Source organism: Tachypleus tridentatus, chromosome 1 (genome assembly GCF_004210375.1).
Source record: "Tachypleus tridentatus isolate NWPU-2018 chromosome 1, ASM421037v1, whole genome shotgun sequence".
NCBI lineage: Eukaryota > Metazoa > Arthropoda > Merostomata > Xiphosura > Limulidae > Tachypleus > Tachypleus tridentatus.
The window spans coordinates 148,760,270-148,780,736 of record NC_134825.1 but is presented as its reverse complement, the minus strand read 5'-3'; the positions used below and the strand labels follow the sequence as shown (position 1 = coordinate 148,780,736).

At 33.7% G+C, this 20,467-nt stretch overlaps 1 pseudogene across 1 annotated transcript in view; it reads left to right on the top strand.

The window, feature by feature from the left end:
• Positions 1 to 20,467, top strand: part of LOC143226719 (maltase A2-like) — a 63,367-nt pseudogene that overhangs the window by 10,730 nt on the left and 32,170 nt on the right. Inside the window, exon 2 of the transcript XR_013014719.1 lies at positions 17,986 to 19,026. The product of XR_013014719.1 is annotated as a maltase A2-like (transcript). The remainder of the gene's footprint in view (positions 1 to 17,985; positions 19,027 to 20,467) is intronic.

Below are 20,467 nucleotides of genomic sequence, written 5' to 3'. Positions count from 1 at the left end.
CTTCACACGTTTTCGAACGCTGCAAGTCAAATAAACACAACATGATCATAGAAAACACTCAAATGTTAAATAAAGAAACGAACATAAACAAACGCAAAATTAAAAAAGCCTTACTTATACAACAACTCAAGCCCAAAATAAACCAATACAAAGAAACACCCTTATACTTATATTTAAAATAATATAATAAATAATAATAATTAAAAAAATAATATAAAATTATATATTCAAACATCTAAGCACGCCCTCTACATTCCGACACTCAGTTACACAACCCCTTTCAAACATGTGGTCAGCTTCCGGCCAGTTACCTCTTCCTTTCTTTGTGAACCTGACGATGACCGAAGAAGGCCGAAGTGTTGTTCGCTCCTCTACGTAAAACATATTCTCAACCCAAACGAACCGTTTTTACATATACATAGGAGTAGGTAATGTTTGTGCTTGTATGTGACATCCAGGTCACTCAGAAGGACACACAGTGCAGTTCATTCTCAAAGCATACTTGTCTGGGAATAAATTGGATACATCTTAGGGTATGGTTATGTTACTGAAAGGATAAAAATAGTCGGTAGGGAGCAGAAAAAGTAAGGAAGGAGAATGGGAGTGCTGGTTTTACAAGGGAGAAAAGCAGTAAAAAATTCAAAGTTATAGCATTCACGTGCCAGGCTCCAATAGATTTGAACCATTGGGTGAGTGCAACAATAAAAAAGATAATCAAAGGTTTTACGTGGTAGGAGACTTTCACTAAATAATATACTGATAAAGTTATTTGCAGTGGGAAGCATTGAAATACTAAAATTAGATCTTGCTTGTCATGTACAAGATATCAAAAGAATATGTTAGCAGTTAGTTGCTGGCACCAAAGCTCATTCAATTTATTTATAAACAAACGATTTTGAAAATTCTACATCAGTAAATCTGCTAGATACAAGTATAGAACTCTTTGAGAGGTTTAGTAGTAGAAACAAACGTTTGACCTTTTCTAAGGTGCTTTAACGAACCGGATGTAGAAGTGAATAACTTAGAGAAACCGAGTCTTAAAGAAAGATGGCGAGGCTCTATTTAAGCAGGTTATGTAGTATAATTTGGAGGAATTTCTAATTATATTAATTAAAGACTGTTTAATTAAATCAAACTTGAATAGAGGTGAGGGAGCTAAGGAAGTTGCAAATAAACAAACTGATTTGAGAGTAAGTACAACGTGGTGGTTGTAAAAATAGGGTTTAAAGCATAACAAGTTAAACATTAGTTTTAAACATAAGCCAGTTAGACTGAACGATAAATATAGTAAAATAAAAATGAAGCACCCTTCCAAACCTACCTATTATCAGGATGAAATAGGTTTATATGCAAGGGATGAACAGCAACGTCTTAGGCTTGTAAACATAAAACATGGTAGTCAACAGATTGAATAATATTCATGGTTTATAATCATATTTTTCAAGGGCAATAAATTGTTAACGGGTAATTGTTATATAGATGCGTGATCTGGTATAATGTTTAAATGAAAAATTGTATAATAATATCAGAGCTGTTGCTGACAAAAATAATGGTACAATAATTTTGGAAGACTCCAATTGAATGCATGCCGAATGGAATCAAATAGGGTAACAGTCGACCTTATTGAAGTTTACAAGGCTGTTTTGGTGATGGAAGAGGTTAGATAGAATAAAGGTTTCTAATTTTTTGTGTTGTATTCTGAAGACGAGAAGAAAATTTTGTGATTTAGAACAGACGGACTAAACTTCAGGAAATCATTGATTCCCCGCTTAAAGTTCTGGCCTCTTCTTCTGCCAACTGATAGCTTATTTCATACGTTAACCACCATGTTAGAAAAAATAAAACTAGATTACCTGGAGTGGAACAGTTGGTACTTAGAAGTTGTCAATAGGTACTCAGAGTTTAAACTCACCATTTGTTCCATTATTGCCATAGGTTAAACATTTATCAGTGGGTCAGTTATTAAGACCGTGAAGGTTAAATTTAATGTCATTCTTAACACTACATTTTATTACACCTGTTACTCTAATAGAAGTAATACTTATTCAACTGTTGTATCATATGTCGTAATATTTACAATCTCGTAAAAGTCCAAAACGGCCCGGCATGGCCAAGCGTGTTAAGGCGTGCGACTCGTAATATGAGGGTCGCGGGTTTGCATCCCCGTCACGCCAAACATGCTCGCCCTTTTAACCATGAGGGCGTTATAATGTTACGGTCAATCCCACTATTCGTTGGTAAAAGAGTAGCCCAAGAGTTGGCGGTGGGTGGTGATGACTAGCTGCCTTCCCTCTAGTCTTACACTGCTAAATTAGGGACGGCTAGCACAGATAGCCCTCGAGTAGCTTTGTGCGAAATTTCAAAACAAACAAACAAACAAAAGTCCAAAACAAATATCGTATTTTATATTAAACCTAAATGTTTCGAACTCAATCGGCTTGCTGAGATGTTCAACAAAGAAAGTCTTCCTGAAATATTTGAATGCATCCTTTTTTTACTAGAGATCTCTGTTACTCTGGTGAGAAAGTAAGTTTGAATATCAATATTCAATGTGAGTTCTCATCATTTTTAAAATAAATAAAATTACCCGTTAGAAACTCCGTTATTTAACAATGTAAAAACGGTTTAGTGTATAAAGTAGCAACACAGTGTAGGCGAGAACGTAAATTTTTAATTACGTTATATGTAATAGGGGTATTGATATAATTGAAATAAGGAGGTTTAAATCGCTAGAAATAAGTATCTAGCAAGGAATAAAGTTGTCTAGCAACACCAAAAGACAAAGAGGAATATAATAATATAAAAATAGACAGTGTTCAAAAATTAAACTATTTGATAACAGTTAACAAATAGATGAAACTTAAATTTTGTAACTGGGCTGACGAAATAAAACTAAATAGTATGGAGAAAGGACGTAACAATAAGAATTAAAAACATATGCATTTTAAACACTGATAAACAGCTAAACTTTATTTGTGTAACGACAACAAGAAACGGTGTTAAATTTATTCAATAAAATTGAGAAATATAGTAACAGAGGTTGTGTAGGGTATATTAAAACAATTTTGGAACCTCACCAAGTCGTTACAGTCCAAGTTACCACATCTAGTCACGTTGTATCTGACAATCGTGAATCTTAGTAATAGCTCTATATTGTATTTTCCAACGCATAAGGCTTCGTTATAAAGCATACCAATCTTTCCATAATACAATAGCTCTATATTGTATTTTCCAACGCATAAGGCTTCGTTATAAAGCATATCAATCTTTCCATAATACATCTCGTATAAAAGTATGACGGTTTCCCAGCGTCATTTTCAATAATCCGATCGCACAAAGATCAATAAGAGTTGAGTTCGTCGATTTGACCGTTACTTATTCATATGGAATAGTATTAATACTCATTTCTTACTTCAGGTCCTTGAGGCATGCGACAGTTAAACGGAAGGTATGACTAGATGCTTTAATTTAGTGACCCTATAACCCTGTTGCCCTCTCCCACATACGGAGATCTTTTTTATACCGTTGCTAATGTTGCGTGGAACAGGCGGACTACTTGTGTCTGCATTCTCACCTGTTACAAGAAGCAGCACCATGCTCACGAAGGTTGTGGTACGACTTTTTGCAAATCTGTTTACGGATGGTCCCATTTCTTCTAGATTGATTCATATGTCCATGTTTTTTATTGTCATTAAATACAATGAATACCTTCTTTTTGTGAATTCTAAATCCCGAAACTAAACACATCTTTATGATCTGCGTGTATGAATATTTTGCTTTGGAAGTAACTGGTACATACCCTTCTCAAAAGCCATCAATTTTCAGTGGCATTACGCTACCAATAAAGAGTTAAGCAATGCCAAAATGCGAAATAGTCCTGTCAGATGCAGCTTCGCTTCGACTTTGTATCGACTTTCGTGTGACTTGTTTATTTGCATATTCAAAATCGTTTTAATATAATGTTCTCAACCCTCTGTAAAAATGAGAAATCGGAAAATAAGTAAGTATTTCAAACGCTGAACAGTTAAGATATACATTTAACTGATAACACAGTTAATGAAAGAAATTTAACTCTCTGATAAACAACAAAAGCGATGGGACCACTGACAAATGTTGGAATTGGAACTAACGAGAATAATGTAGTAAAGAAATTCAAAGGAAAAAGATGGTAATTTAATGTAATAAAATGACAAATAGAGGAAAAAATAAATAGTATAAAAAAGATTTAAAAAGCAAGAAAGATTGCAGATGAATGTGATTTAGATAAGAAACTTTTAGAGCAAACTGGGACACTGAACAGACTAAAACGTGAGATTTTGGGATAGAAAGCTTTGAAGAGAAAATAATATAATTGTTCAAAAAGCAATTTGGAAATATAAATTAAAAGAAGACATGGAACAATGATTAAGTATTATGAAGGAAGGAAGCGAGAGAAACTTCCAAAAGTGATGAGGACTATGAATTGCTCGGAGTCATCATTGACCGATCGCTCGTTAATAAATTCGAATGAGCGTTTCGATCACAGCGTTCATTAAAAATTTTATTGTATTGAAATGTATTCACTTTTTTTGTAAATTCAAACAAAATTCTATTTTCTGCAACCATATTTTATTTTTACTATATAATAACACTAAAGCAGAAGAACACATGAATGATGATGAAAAAACACTGGGGTGGGAAACTAAGTTAAAAAATATTAAATTATTGTGTGATAAGTAATAACGGTGTCAATGGCATAGAAACAGCAAAGATAGCCTATATAAAACTAGGTCGGAGTATAAGAATACATGTTAGAAGCAATAAGAAATGAAATATAAATGTCATTAAAAAAGGAAAAGGCGCTAGAAAGTTAAAAAAAATACAACAAACAATGAAACCAGATTCGGTAAAAGGCATGTAAAATATAACTGGATAAAAAATAAAATAAATAATAACAAGATAAGAAAAGTTAGTGAAGGAATGAAAGTTTGAGTTCTAAACATTTGAAAGTAAAAACGAAAGAACTACGTGACAGATTGCACACTATATCTAAAAGAAAACCCAATGGAAGTGAGAAAAGAAAACAATGCCGGAAGAGATAACAAAACCTAAACTTATTGAAAAAGAATAAGAAACTAAAATATAAATGAAAAAACATAAAATCAAGAAAAAAATGACATAAAGATAACTTGATAAAAAAAGGAGTTTTTGGATAGATCCTTAAGTTCTCTGCTGTCTGTCACCTCCTGCCAGCATTGAAGCAAAAGAACTTGCTCTTCCAAGCTGAATTGTTCTGAACTAATTTCCCGTTGAACATCTTGCTCGATAGGAGAAACAGGCATTTAAAGACAACGATTATACGGTACTAATTTCACGGTTCGTATACTAGATAAGAGCTTCTGGAACATCTGAGGTGGATAAGGATAAATATTACAGATCATTCAGTTTGATGATGACTTCACGTCTCATTGAAATATTTGGTATAAATATTTATATGCAAATATATTGATATTTTCTCTCATAGAAAAGATGTTATCTAATACTAGAAATTCATATGATCTTACTTCAAACTTTTCATCATTCGGTTGAAGATCGTGTATTGTAAGTTTGTTATTTATTTAACATTTGCATCCGTTATTATAAAAACTAACATGTAGTCTTAGTCTTAGTTTAACGTTTTGACCTGGCATGGCCAACCGTGTTAAGGATGGCGATTCGTAATCTGAGGGTCACGGGTTCGCATTCCCGTCGCGCCAAACATGCTCGCCCTTTTAGCCGTGGGGGCGTTATAAAGTTATGGTCAATCCCACTATTCGTTGGTAAAAGAGTAACCCAAGAGTTGGCGGTGGGTGGTGATGACTAGCTGCCTTCCCTCTAGTCTTACACTGCTAAATTAGGGACGGCTAGCACAGATAGCCCTCGAGTAACTTTGTGCGAAATTCAAAAACAAACAAAAAAACAAACAATTTAACGTAGAAAACATTATACGCACACACCTAGACAAAAAGCAAAATCAACTAACAAAAGTAAATATATCCCACGATTTAAAAAATCACGAAACCATATACTGCTGTATACCACATACTCCCGACATCAGCAGAAAAATAAGAACCAACACTTGGCAAAAACTAGTAACAAAATATGGCATTTCAGTTAATACCAAATTTAGTCAAAAACCACGCACAAAACTAAGGTTTATACTATGTAAAAACTACACTGACAAACACCATACCAACATTATTTATAAAATGCAATGTGATAACTGCCACGACTTCTATATTGGAGAAACAAGTAGAAAAATGGAAACCAGATTCAAAGAACACAAAAAGTCACCTTCACACATTTTCGAACACTGCAAATCAAAGAAACACAACATAACCATAGAAAACACTCAAATACTAAATAAAGAAACAAACATAAACAAAGGCAAAATTAAAGAAGCCTTACTTATACAACAACACAATCCCAAAATAAACCAATACAAAGGAACACCTTTATATCTATATTAATAAATATAATCAAACATCTAAGCACTCTACATTCCTACACTCAGTTACACAACCCCCTTCAAAAATGTGGTTAGCTATCGGTCAGTTACCTCTTTCTTTCTTTGTGAACCTGACGATGACCAAAGAATATCGAAACGTTGTTCGCTTCTCTACATCAAAAATTTTATCATCCCCAACTAGCCATTTTTACATATATACTAAATATTAATTAACACTACACTGAACATTATTTTATGAGTCTGGAATGAGACATAATTTGATGTCTCTGGAATACTTCAAATTTACTAAATATTGATTAACATTACAATGAACATTATTTGATATGTCTAGAATATTTCAGATATAATAAATATTGATTGACACTACAATGGACATTTTCTGATGTTTCTCTGGTACTTTAGATATACTAATTGTTGATTAACACCACAATGAACATTATTTAATGTGTCTGGACTACTTCATTATACTAAATATTGATTAACTCTACAATGGACATTATTTGATGTATTTGGAATACTTCAAATATACTAAATATTGATTAACACAACATTGGACATTTTTTATGTGTTTGTAGTACTCAGATATAATAATTGTTGAATAACACCACACTTTGGACATTATTTGATGTATCTGGAAAACTTCAGATTTCCTAAATGTTGATTAACACCACACTGGACATGATTTGATGTATGTGGAATACTTTGAACATACTAAATATTGATGCACACTATCCTGGATTTTTTTTTGTTCATCCAGATGTCAAGTTGGCAGGTGGTTTTGTTTGAACTCACCTTCATCTTATCTGAAGAGAATTCTGTTGTTAGATGATTGTCTGTTTGACCCTATTACGAGCTGAAAAATTACGTTTATCTCGTGATAGCTAACGCATTCCAGGATAAGAAAACTAGTGACAGGAAAGCGCGTTTGTTTGTTTTTTACATTTCATTTCAAGACTATAGTATTATTTGGGATTTCGTATCGAAGGTATTTTCTTATCCTTTCTTAAAAAAAACGAAAGTCACTTGTAAGAGTTTTTTTTCTTCGTTTTGGATGAGATTAGTGTACGAATTTATCCCAATATCTTGATTTCCAGCAGTGCAGTATGGGTGTCTATATTCTGGTGTTGACAAACATAAAACGGAGGATTATCCTAACGTATCGATGTATAAGAAATGCGTCATAGATGTTTGTATTTTAAAATTGATAAATATAATACAGAGGTGTATCCTGTAAACCGTACAATAGGTATTAATTAAAACCTCCCACTGATACGTATTGCACTATAATTTAATCTAACGCTTCGTTCTTGAAAAATACAACATTGATGTACTTCGTCTAGAGTTTGTTTGTTTGTTTTTGTATTTCGCAGAAAGCTACTTGAGGGCTATTTGTGCTAGCCGTCCCTAATTTAGTAGTGTAAGACTAGAGGGAAGGCAGCTAGTCATCACCACCCATCGCCAACTGTTGGGCTACTCTTTTACCAACGAATAGTGGGATTGACCGTCACATTATAACGCACTTCGTCTAGAGAACAGTAAACGTAAAATTAATTGGCATCTTAATTTAATATTCAAAATATAATGACATTTTAATTTCATTTGAAGAAATAAAAAATATATATATTTTTTATTTATCTCTAAATTACGCAGTATAATCTACATATTTCGTACAGCAAGCAGTTGATATTTCGTCTGTTCCCTCTTTACTTTAACAACTGCAAATAGTCTTTCAGATATCGTTGCAACATATTTAATCAAAGTTTCCTTTGGTATTTTACTCCAAATGTCTCTAATACATTTTCATAAAGTTTCTTTAGAAATAGCTTTTGATGTGTTAAGTTTTCGATCTGTCTCATCCCAAATCTGCTCAACTGGGCTGAGACTGGGGCTCTGTGGGGACCATTGTTTCATTTCAATGGCTTTAACATCTTTTTCTTGGCTAAGTAATATTTGTACAGTTTGAATGAGTATTTGGGGTCTTTATTTTCTAGGTAGTAGAATCCTTTACCAATAATACACAAACCACTCGGTATGCTGTGATGAATTAGTATTTGATGTACTTGCGCTGCCTTATTATTCTATCTCTTTTGCAAATATTTATTGTTGTCTCAACAGAAAAATTCCCTAAAACCATCAGACTGCTTTCCTCATGATTCGTGATAGATTCTATGCATTGAGGTAAGTATCTTTCACATTTCTTCCGCCGGACAAACAACCTACACTTAGAACTAAATATTTAAAACTTGGACTTTATTCGTAACATTCTTCAATAAACAGTCCAGTTTTTGCACTTTTTAGCAAATTTCTCTCTCTTGACAATACTTGGAACTTGAAGTAAAGTTTGTTAAGTGCTACGTAACCAAATATTCCATTTTTGTTTCTTCTTCTAATACTGTAGATCTGGATACACTGTAGATACGTGTTTGTTTATGTCATGCTTGAGATCTTCCTTCTGTCCTGAATGCTACATAAACAAAAATACTTAACGTCAGTATCATTGAGTTTAGATGTTCTGGTTCTTCCTTTCCCATTTTCAAATTTCCCTGTTTCAATCTCACGATCTAGGATGTACTTGACAGTGTTTGTACAGCATTTTAAGTCTGGAGTGTCCAACCAGAATGACGTAAAGCTTTTATGCGAACTCTCTGCTCTACTGACAGTTCTATGCGCTTTTAGGTGCCGTGGCACGACAACAAAGTTTGAGACGTATATATTGTTAAACACTGTTTTTATCAAGGTTTATTTTTTAAGTGAAATGCTTTTAAATTAGTTTCTCCTAACATATACCGATACCATTTGCTAGCTCCTTGCTAGTTTTTTTATTTATATCATGCTTAAGACACTGAATAGGGTACCGTGACAGTTATTTCAGACCCTAAGTTTGATCGGTATGTTCATTCAAACAGAATCCTTATGACATACCCTTGGTACAAGTATATGAAAATTCTAAAGAATGATAAGTATTCTCACGCAGACTCATTCAGTTGTTAACATGGATCAGTGAGAATTATCATAGTGTTGAAATTTACATTCTCTAATGGCATGGAAGAAACATCGCCGCAGAACGGAAAGAATGACAAAATGTTCTCTTGTCCTAACACTTTTGTACAGTACTGTTAGTCGAGCAATTATTGTTTTTCTTTGAACACCTTATTTAGAGTGATGCTCGGTCGGACGTATTTTTCATTCTCTACTATAAAATTCTCTTTTATTGAAAGTTCGTTTTGTATTTCGCAAGAATTCCTTAGCCCGCAGTACATATTTTTCATCGAATTTTTAGAAGTCCCTGAAGTTAAACATATTACAACTTAAAAAAAAAAAACTCTCAAAATAGGAATATTATTACCATGACGTACTTGGTCTCATTTTTACGTCATCAATCACTCGTGTTCACTGAATATTTTAACAAGCATCGATAAGAAATGTACTGTACTTATACACGATGGACAGAAAAATATAACGATTATTTTTCAAATTTTTAGCTAACATAAACATTTAATAACCAAATAAAGTTAAGAATATCCTAGAAAAGTACTGCTTTTCATTTTTATTATATCATATCTGCATATACAGCGAAATTACATAATTGGAAGAAAAACACAAGATACAAAACTCAGTATGGATAGATAAAAGAATAATTTATGGTATTTCTGAGAACCAAGTAATGCCACTATAATTCTCCACACTAGTTAGAAATCAGGTTTTCCTGGACATGCTGTATGTGCTGATGTTAGATGTGATACCCCCTCCCTAGTGGCACAGTGGGAAGTCTGCATACTCCCACGGCTAAAAACTGAGTTTCGATACCCGTAGTGGGTAGACTACAGATATCTCATTGTGTAACTTTGTACTTAATTCCAAACAAACTTAGACGTGATATATTGAAATATTTTAATTTTTATAAAGACAAGTAAGATTGATATATGAGTAATTTTAGTTAGCTGTAATAATATTGAAAATATTGGTGCTCTAGAATGTACTGGTAGAAGGAAGTCAAGTCACAAAACTGAGTTACTTGCCTGTTTTATTTTCATTAGCTATATTTTTTGTGCCGACAATACCAAGCGTAAAGAGCGCGTCTACCCATTTCAATTTTATTACTCATCAGGAACACTTCCAACCTACCCTCAAATCTAATTATATGCCCAAAGTAGCTCATCGTCTGTTTTATATATATATAGATATAGATATGTACTAGTATCATTTTCGGTACAAGAAAAGAATCATTGAAATCCCAAACAGAAGAGTTCTGTGGAAGAATTAGAGCGATATGTTTCGTCAGTTTTTCTGTACGCGTGTCCGGAAAAGTTGCTTATAAACATAGTTAAATAAAAATTCATTGAATACTGATTCACTCCATAAACACATATATAGCAATTTAGGTCCGTTTTATAAACCTTAGTTTTACTCAGTCAGTCATTATTGGTATTCAGACATTTTAAAAGTGGTTTTAAGTAAGCTATTTTTATGAATAATACACTAGTAAATTACAAACATACTGCTGTTGTTAGGTATGATATACGTGTTTGATACATGTAGGCTGTTTTTATATATAATACATTACTTTCTACTAACAGATTGCTGTTCTGAGATGTGATATGCATGCTCGTTACGAGTATTACTTCACAAACGTGCTTGTCTCATCTAGGATGCACTGTGCCTCTTATGATAAATTTGTTGTTATATACGTTATATATTCTACGTTAAAGCAGCTCATCTTTAGATGCACCTATGTGCTACTTACAACCAACCTGTCCGTAAATGTGTCATACATTCAGAGTTACTAGCAATCTGTCGCTTAGTCATAAATAAATATTTGTTTCGGATTGGTTGTCCTTATATTTGTTATGTGTGCTAATTGGGTCTCCTCTTGCAAGAAATCCCATGTTAACACTACTTCCTTTTTAACATTATTTTAAGCAAAATTTATGTTTTGATATCCATTCAATATTAAAGTAAACACATTTATTTCAACTTCTAATCACCGAATAAAATATCTACTCTCTGTTTTAATAACTTTACCTTTATAAGTATCTGCTTTAAAAAAAACGTTTTAATAACGTATTTTGATTTAATAAACCTTTTTATAAATCATATAAATTTTTTATCATCTTGAAATTTCATTTGATTTTTGTTTAACCTACAACTTTACATTAGGTTGTCTGTTCTGGGTCCAGCTCAGAATTCGTACTCAGAGTTTGGTTGTTATAAGCAGACAAACATATCGCTGAGCAACCAGTCTGAAAATTAGCAAAAACGTTCTTTTAATGTTCTATGTTCAATCAAAGCATAAAATTTAGCTTAGAATACTTAAATAGTTGTTTTACTAGTTAAATGAGCGAACTTGGTAAACAGACACTATTTAGATCAAACTTATATTTTAACATTCACTGATAAAACAAAACATGAATATATTTGTTTCTCCGTTGGCAATATTTCTATTTGTGTTTTGTATTCATCGCTGGAACAGCGAGAAGTCCCCGGATTTACAACGCTACAATCAACAGTTCAATTTTCCTCAGTGGACACATCAAATAACACTATGTGCTATATTAAAACACACAAACTCGTATATTGTACAGCACTGTGCAAAAGTCAGAAATAAGATTTCAGGCTACTTTTAAAGAACAATAGAAGACAAATTACAGATGAAACATCAACAGTTTATTAATCTTCACATTTAGTACAAGAGAAACTTGTGATTCAGCTCAACAAATAACTAATACTTTTGTCACCATTTTGATTTAATAAATGTAGTCAGTCTTTTGGTTATAGTTGTAACATATTTAAACAAAGCTTTCTTTGAAATTTTACTCTAAATGTCTCTAATACACTCCCATAAAGTTTCTTCAGAAATAACCATTAAGTGTGAATATGTGTTTTTTTATAGCAAAGCCACATCGGGCTATCTGCTGAGCCCACCGAGGGGAATCGAACCCTGATTTTAGCGTTGTAAGTCCGTAGACTTACCGCTGTACTACCGGGGGGAGGGGCGTAAATAACCTTTGATGTGTCAAGTTTTTGATCTATCAAATCCCATAAATACTCAATTGGGCTGACATTGCATCATTTGAATGACTCCAGCGGCTTCTTTCTTAGCTAAGTAATTTTTGCAAGAGTCAGATGAGAGTCTGGGGTCATCATATTCTTGGTAATAGAATCCTTTACCAATAATACACAAACCATTGGGTATACCGTGACGGATCAATATCTGGGGGTACTTGCACTGGTCCATTATTCCATCTATTTTGTAAATATTCATGTCAACTAAGTAGAAAAACATCCACACTGCTTCCCACATGATTCATGACAAGTACTAAGTATTAAGGAAAGTATTTTTCACCTTTCTTCCGTCAGACGTACAACCTACGTTTTGAACCCGATATTTCAAACTTAGATTCTTCCTTCCATAACACCCTTTTCCAGTCATCAACTGTCCAATTTTTGTACATTTTAGTCAGTTTTTTTGACAACATTTGGAGGTTGAAGTGAAATTTTTAACTGGCACCCAACCAAATATTCCATTCTGGTTGAGTCTTCTTAATACTGTAGATCTGATGTCATTTGGTACTTGGTCATTTATCTCATGCTTGAGATAAGTGGCAATATTCCTTCTGTTTTGAAGGTTGCATGAACGAAGACACTTAACATCAGTATCATTGAGTTTCAACTTTATCTGTTTCAGCCTCACGATCTAGAATGTACTTGACAGTGTTTGTGAAGCATTTCAAGTCTAGCAGTTTATCGGAGAGTCCAACTAGCATCACGTATAGCTCTACTGAAATTCTCTATCCTTTTAGGACTGTGACTTTAAAACAGAACTTAATATACAGTGTTAAATATGTTTTTATTAAGGTGTATTTGTGGAGTACTGTTAAATTGATTTCTTATAGCATATACAGGTACCTACTAGCTTCTTTCTGTGTAGTTAAGACACTGCATAGAGTACCGAGACAGTTATTTCAGATCCTAAGTTTGCCCAGTATATTCATTCAAACAGAACCATTACATCATGTCCCTGGTAAAAGTACATGGGAATCCTGAAGAATGATAAGCATTTTTATCCTGGTTCATTCAGTCGTCAACAGGGATCAGTGAAGTATTACCATAGTGTTGATATTGTACGTTCTGTATTGGCATGGAGAAATTAGCCCTACAAAATATTTTTGCCCTAACACTTTTGTACAATATTGTATTTATGGCAAAGCGTGGCTCTTTTATGATGTACATAATTTTGAAATGCTGATTAGAGAGAAGACGACAAGTTGACAGTGCCTTGTCACCCACCATCTAAGCTTAAAGTACAGGGAATATTTTATGTTATCGCATGGATTGACGGCCAGGTCGCCAACACCAAAATGTTCCCAGGTGGGATAGCAGTAAGCCTAAGGACTTTCAACACTAAATTCCGGAGTCTGACACAGCAGATAGCCCAAAGTGGCTTTGCTATAAAACAAACAAACTCCAAAATTTTCCACTCTACATCAATAGGAGCTCTTTCTTTATGTTCTGTAACAGTGTCAACTACATACAACAGAAGTTTCGAGAACTAGAAAATATAATTTAGCTTACATCTTCTGAATGTAATTCTGTTTTTTTTATACACGTCGTTAAATAGATTTATTTTTGATGACGTCACTTGTTATTGATCTGTGTTCAGTTATGAGTACTATGAAAGTCATTATGAAACTGGTATTTCCTTCTCTTGGTAAGTAAAAACATATAGCAAGGAAGTATGGAACCCCTGAACTTCTTTCTAGAATGTCTTTATTTAAACACATAATGAATGAAATGCTTGACGTCACAGGCCGAAGCCCATTGTAAGTTTGTTTTTGAACATTAACATTCACCTCGACAAGAATATTTTAAAGTACGGTTATTAGTAAAATATGCCTAAAGTTTGACTACTGGTTGGTTTATGTTGCCAATTCGCTATTAGAGAGAAAAGGCAACCTACTGAAAAAGTTCGGGTTATCGAGTTTATTGAATAGTATTTTTTTACCTCCTACGTGTTTTCATAGTATCTGGAAAATTTGTGTACATTGTACTATGACGTCTTGTATACGTGCTAAAATACATACCACTTGATATAATGATTTATGTATAATTTATGAGTTAATATGAGCACAAACCAAAAAAAAATGTTTGTTTGTTGTTAGGTTTTTTTCTGAATTTAGTAGCGATCAAACTTCACTGAAATTACTTTTCCAAGGACACAAACCTAGCAAAAGTTTGCAATATTTCTCCTGTCTTTTATGTGATAAAATTTAACAAGTCCAAAGAAACTAGAGTTTACGGATATCAATACTAGGAAAATCGCTTTAATTATACATTTGTGATTTTTGTAATAGGAAATTAAACGTGTAAACCGAAGATAAATATTGTAATACTGTTTCTATCTTTATGTTTTCTTAATAGAAGTATATATATTTCTAATTAAACTAACTGATTAGAGGGAAGACAGCAAGTTGACAATGCCCGATCACCCATGATCCTAGTTTGTGATATGAGGAATATTTTATATTATCCAGTGGACTGAACCCCGGCCCCCGGCATGGCCAACTGATTAGGGCGCTCGACTCATAATGTGAGGGTTGCGGGCTCGAATCCATATCAAACATGCTCGCTTTTCAACCATGAGGGCGTTATTATGTGATGGTCAATCCCATTATTCGTTGGTAAAAGAGTAGCCCAAGATTTCGCGGTGGGTAATGATAACTAGTTGCCTTCCCTCTAGTCTTACACTGATAAATTAGGGACGGCTAGCGTAGATAGCCCTCGTGTAGCTTTGCATAAAATTTAGAACAATAAACTGAGAACCGGATTCTCAACTCCGAAGTGTCCCCTGGTGCAAACATTACTTTTTTCTGTAGTTCATATTAATAAACCCCAAGTAAACTACAGTGAAAATCACAAAGGAAATTATTAATCCAAAGTAAAGCATTAATTTCTGTCTTTTTTGTGATAGAATATAGCAAACCTATGTTCCATGTAGGTCTTTTGATTGAAGTATTAACCACTCACATCCTTTTGTCTTACAAATATTTTAACCATTTCTTGGTCCGTTCTTTTTCTCTTACAGACATTTGAATCATTTCTGGAACATCTAGTTCTTTTTCTCTTACGAAGATCCTAACCATTTGTGGATCATTTAGTTTTTTTCTCTTTTACAGATATTTTAAACATTTTAGACCACTTAGTTCTTTTTCTCTTACAAAAACTTTAACCATTTATTTATGTCTTTATATCTCATCATGCTCTACGTGCCTTTGCTTGGTATAAAGTAAACGTAAAACTCCGTAAAAAACATTGGCAAATATTAAAAAAAACAGTAAATTATTGCAAAAACTGTTTCCATATTTCCCTTGGTACGAAATTAATAAATCAAAATCAACTAAATTAATTTTGTAAAAGAAACTAATAATAGAATGTAATTTTAAAACTCAACATCCCATCTATTGAGAATTGTTGAAATGAAAGATTTCTTTGGTGCTCTCAAGATTAGACGACATTTTTGTCCACTTCGATTTATCTTCATCAAAAACGACGTCTGATCCAGCTCCAGACAGAGTATTTCTTTCAACGGTAAGATACCTGCCGAATATTTCTATCAACCAACACTACCTCTAGTTTTTCTTGGTTAGAAAATTAATTTCCCTCAACAAATTAAACTAAACTTTGCTTTTTCAATCCTTGCGATAAAGAAACCCAAAGAACTTAAACTAAGATATTTTTTCTATCAACTCCTTACACAGTATTGAGACACCCAAACAAGCTGCAATAATAAAAATTATAATTCCATAATTTTCATCATAGAAAATTAAAAAAACAACAACAAATTAAACCATTACTTGTCTTCTTTTATTATATATGAAACCAAAGAACAACAACAAAAAAGAACAAATTGATCCCAAAGGAACTGAATTGAAATATTTATACCATATTGAAAAATTAATAAACCTAGTAAAACATAAAATAACCATTCTTCTTTTCGTTTATTCTTTATCCCCGTCGCGCCAAACATGCTCGCCCATTCAGCCGTGGGGGCGTTATAATGTAACGGTCAATCCCACTATTCGTTGGTAAAAGAGTATCCCAAGAGTTGGCGATGGGTGTGGTGACTAGCTGCCTTCCCTCTAGCCTTACACTGCTAAATTAGGGACGGCTAACACAGTTAGCTCTCAAGTAGCTTTCTGCGAAATTCAAAAACAAACAAACAAACCTTTAATCTTTGTAAGATTTTAATACAATGAAACTACCCGAAATTAAAGTGTATATTTATTTTATCTGTAATAAAAATAAACTACAAAAATAAAAGAAGTATCTCATAGTTATAGTGGCACGTCACCTTAAATATGATTTGTTGGGAAGCAACGACGGTCCTGGCAACTCACTGCTGATTATATGTGAGAAAACGTGTCTTGAGCTGATGTAACACAAAATTAGATTGGTGGATAAATAATGGCGCGTGTTCTACGGATCTTTTGTTGATGTTTGACAACAAATAATTTGTCAGTGGGTTTTTTTTCTTTTTATCAGGAATATCGTGTACTCACATGAACAAACTGTGCATGATGTCAACAGTTCGAATCTTTTGACGTGAAATGATTATATCGTTTATTAGTATCACACAAGAATTCCTATTTATATAGTTGTGATTAGTTATATACATATATATATACGTCATTCCTTTTTTTTTTTTGTTGTTTAGGTAGTGTAGAAACTCATAAGCAGTATATTGTTCTTACATCCATTTCTACATAAAATAACCGAATTGGAAATGCTGAGCTATGTTAATAATTTAAAATATAAACGACTCAAACAAGAAATTATGTTCAATAAATACAGCTCATGTCTGAGCTAAAAGCCTTAACTTGAAGGAAAATGTGAATTATTGTTATAGCTTGAAACCAAAAATGTTATAGAAAACTTTATTCCACGATAACAATGAATATTATTTGATAATTTGATGTTCTGTTTCTGATGTAATAATTGTGTTTAATTTCTTGTTCTTAACTTTACTTCATCGTTTATTCTTAGTGAACAAGGCATCCATTATATTAAGTGCTGTTTTGAATTCTGTTTGACATTAATTTTGTCGACTCATTTTAATGACGATACTCACGTTGCTGTTCGTAATTCACGCCACCTATTGAAGCCTCTATAGTACTTCGATACTTTGAGATTAAACAACTTTTCGAAACCAAATAAAGTAAAATGTTACAAATCGATTTTGCTTTCTGTATCAACACGAAAGTTAAACGACATTTTATTTGTAGCAAAAGTGTTTCAGCCAGGAAATCGTTAAAAAAAGAAACTAAAACTTTGACTTTTAGTGCGTAATGAAGATTTGATGTTTCTATAACGGAAATGAAGTGTAATGTATTTACCACGACTTTATTTTATTTTTTTTGCTGTGAAAAAGAACAGTTTAGTGCCTACTCTTTCTTGCTTCCGAAAGTAAACGCTTTTTATTGTGTTTTTTTATATCGTATCAGATGGAATCCGACGAGAAAGAATTTCATAAAAATCTCAAGGGCTTTAACGCTGATCTGCCTTCTCCGGATTGGCCAACCCTGGTTCCGCCTTCAGACACACAAGAACGCCCGGAGATTTTAGTTGAATTTCCTCCATCCGATATCCGTCGCACTTCGGGTCGTCCTTCTCCAGGTTTTCTGAAAGTTGAAGACAGTGGTACTGCAGCAACAAGCTTGACAGACCTCTCGGACCTTGAACCTTTTCCTGCCGACTGTGCTGAGTTGTACCTTCCTAACCCGAACATCGTTCGGTCTACTCTTGCTGCGAATAATCCCAACACCTCAAGGCATCATATTACTGAAGGTGATCCACACACTGAACCTGGATCATCGACTCACCTTCTGGAAGCAGAAGGCTCAAGATTATATACGATTCATGACCCAAATGGCCAACAAAGTCTGTCCAGTCAGCCCAGTTCCAAATACCTCTTACGAAATCGGCATCCAGGTCTCATTGCCTGTCCACCAGATGTCTTTTTTCTTCACTGGAACTGGCCAGCGATCCGTTTAGGTTGTCTTGTGGTGGTTGTATCGTCCATGGTAGCCATGTTGTGTGTGATTGTAGGACTGCTGGTAACGGGAAAGACGTCCACCTGTGATCCATCACGAGCTTGGTGGCAGGGCTCCGTATCCTATGAAATATTCCCTGCCTCTTTTCAAGACTCTAATAATGACGGATTTGGAGATTTCAACGGCCTTCTTCAAAGATTAGACTACATAGAAAGTCTTAAAGTAGCTTCCGTCAGACTCAGTTCTATCTTCAGTGCATTGGATTATCCACTGGAATATAGCCATGTCATCGATTTCTTAAACGTTGATCCACACTTAGGCCAAATGAAAGACTTCTTAGAACTAGTAAAAGAGATTCACTCGCGAGGTCTGTATATTATGCTAGACATAAATCCCACAATGACCAGTGATCAACATCCATGGGCTGCACATTGGTTTCTCAACAAAACGGGAGAATACAGATACTATTATGTGGAAACCAATCAAAGTTCGGTAGGTGAGGTTTACTTATACTTTAAGTAACCGTATAGTTAAGCTTTTGTAATTTTTATTTGTTTTCTTACGACTTTTTATACAGGGTGTTCGGAAAGTCACTGTACAGTTTTGCAATCATATTTTATTCAGTCTGTTTCAAGCCAGCAACTGATAGCGGTGTTTAGAAACAAAATAAGAAGGATCCAGGCCTGTATTGATGCCAACGGAGGCCACTTTCAACATTGTTTATAATTGTCATTCATATTTACCTCCTGTATTCTATATTGAAACATGTCTGTTAATAAATATACAAGTGAACAGTGACTTTCCGAACACCCTGTACTTTTTACAACTAATGCTTCCTGTATATATTTCTAATAAGGTTATATCTCTAGAGACATCTGTCATGTGTTTGTGCCTAAAAGCTGTGACATTCCAGGATTTATAAGACAGTTTTAAACTCTTATTATGGAAAACATTATTAAGTTAGTACGAAACACTCATGAATTCAACCTTTTATTTCGCTGACGTTATGAGAAATACAGTAAGTTTAAATGAAACACTTAAGACTGCAGAACACTTGAATCAATACTATGAAACCCTGGGAAGAGAATTCAGCTTTATTATAGATACTGACCTAAGAGGAATATAAGTCTAAGAAGAAGCCCCGAAAACTGCATTACAATTTTATGTTTAGATTATGAGAATTTTTAAAAGATTTATTTGTTTTGAATTTTGCTCAAACTTACACGAGGGTTATCTGCGCTAGCCGTCCATAATTTAGCAGTGTAAGATTAGAGGAAAGGCAACTAATGATCACCACCAACTCTTGAGTTACTCTTTTACAAATGAAAATTGGGATGGACTGTCACATTATAACCCACCACGGCTGAAAGGGCGAGCATGTTTGATGCGACGGGGATTCGAACCCGCGACCCTCAGATTACGACTTAAGCATCTTAACCACTTAGCCATGACGTTTGTAAAAGAAGTTCTGGAAGCGGTATCTATGTTAATATTAAGTGAAAATAAGTTTAAGATAAAGCACTATAATAGTAGTACATTTTTATGTTAATATTATGGTAGAGTTGAAGATGAAAGCTTACCAATAGTTGTACATTTTTATGTTAATATTATGGTAGAGTTGAAGATGAAAGCTTACCAATAGTTGTACATTTTTATGTTAATATTATGGTAGAGTTGAAGATGAAAGCTTACCAATAATTGTACATTTTTACGCTGGTATTATAGTAAATGCAAATTTAAGGTGAAACCTTTGGATGCAATATATTTTCATTATGATGGTATAAATGATATAATTATGCTTGAAGTCCTGACGAACATATGCGTAGCACCTCAAAAATACATCTATAGACATCTGCGCTATATTCCAGGGATTTTTTAACGAAACATTTGGTATGAGGGCTCAAACCAAACTGTACTTTATATGATTGTGAGC